Here is a 1883-nt window from a genome sequence, read left to right on the forward strand (position 1 = left end):
AGAACTTATCCTAAGCAAAACAAACAAACAAAAAACATGTAGAACCTCTTCTAGGATCTCTCAGTCCTGAGCCTTGTCCTTGCTGTGTATGGACTTCCTGGCACATAACTACCTTTGCCACAGGCCCCTGGTGGTGGCAGACAGAGCTGGACTGGCCCGTACACTCTCGTGGGACTTTGAGCCTGCCCCAAACCTCTCTGATCCGTTCCCCCAGCTGTGGGTGGATGGAGGTTACGTATCCACATCTCCGGGTTTGGGAGGCGGTGGAAGGAGATGGGGGTGTGGATGCATTTTGTAAATGAGGCCTTCTGATGATAATTTTATCACAGGCAGGAGACAGACAAACTCACACGCCCCCAAATCACTGATGGGGCCTCCCTCTGAAGGTGCTCCTTGCTTCTTGAGACGACGTGATTACTCAGTAGTTTCTGTGTAATTATTTAATCAAGCCCCAAGCACGTCCTCAGTGTGGAGCTGGGCGGCTGACCAGACCCCAACCTCCCCGCCACCCCCAAGGATGCATAATCAGCTAGAGCTGCTGAGAGGGGCGAGAAGCCCCCCACACTTCTTTTCTTTGTGTAACAGCTGGGCTGGGTGGGAGGGGTGCCTGGAGGGAGGGCCAGGTCACCTTGGGGCTCACCTGGGCTGAGGCCAGGGCAGGAGGGGGCTTTAGCGACCTGTTTGTGCAGATCCCTTATTTCTCTTTGAGGACACTGAGGACCAGAGAGGAGGAGGCAGCAGGCAGGGTCCTCAGCCACAGAGCTGGCTTCTGTGCTCCCTCCTCTCCCTCCCCTTCCTTCCTTCTTCCTACCTTCCCACCCCTCCCTCCCTCTCTCCCTCTTTCCTTGCCTCCCCCTTTCCCATTTATTTCCTGCCCCCTCCCCCTTTCTCTCTTATTATACAAGGACTGGACAAGCGAACGCATTCACATGGTCAAACATGCAGATAACACACATAAAGAGAAAGTCTGCCTTGATTGCCTCTTCCTCCCACCCAAATTCCCACTCCCCTCCCCAGATGTCACTCCAGCTCCAAGCCTGGAGCCTCTCCTCACAGACGTTTTCTATGCATTCACAGATTGACCTCAGTTCTTATAGACATAGGAGTTTGGTGTTTGCTTTTGTTCACATAAACGTCCCTGACGCTGTCTAGACCAGTGCTTCTCACTTGGGGGGTAGTTTTACCCCCCCCAGGGGGCATTTGGTAATGTCTGGAGACATTTTTGATCATTATGACTGGGGAGGGGGTGCTCCTGGCATCTAGTGAGTAGAGGTCAAGGACGCTGCTAAACATCCTGCAGTGCACAAGACAGCCCCACAACAAACACTTATCCTGCCCAAAATGTCAGTGGTACTGAGTTTGAGAACCCTAGAATGTTCTAGAATGTTCTCAACTTGCTCTTTTCTAATAATAATAATAATGATAATATATCTTGGACATCTTGGTTTAGATATATAGTTAGTAAATCTCTTTCCCTCATTCTTATTACTTTTGCATCCTCTTTTGACATCACAGGCCATTTACCTAAATTCTCTTTTGATAGATTTCAGGTTGTTTCTGATTTTTAGGGGATTAATGGAAACACCTTTGTTCTTCCCTGGTTTGGAAGCTTAGGAGTGGGATTGCTACACCAAAGGGGTAGTTATTGGTCGATTGATTTACTAAGCCCTCATGTAGTGCTATTATTTCTATTTTAAGCATGGCATACACTTATGTTCAGCGTTAATAGGTACTGTACTGTGTTCTTTCACACAGGCGTGCCAACTTACCTTCTCACTTTTCCTTCCTCCAAGCCCAATTTTTCAAGGAAGATGACAAAAAAAAGTTTGGAGTTCTGGCTGTTATGTCTCCAAGAGGAATAAGGGGAACCTGTCCGTCATAGG

Source organism: Galeopterus variegatus, unplaced genomic scaffold (assembly GCF_000696425.1).
Source record: "Galeopterus variegatus unplaced genomic scaffold, G_variegatus-3.0.2 Scaffold7620, whole genome shotgun sequence".
In the NCBI taxonomy this organism is placed as follows: Eukaryota; Metazoa; Chordata; class Mammalia; order Dermoptera; family Cynocephalidae; genus Galeopterus; species Galeopterus variegatus.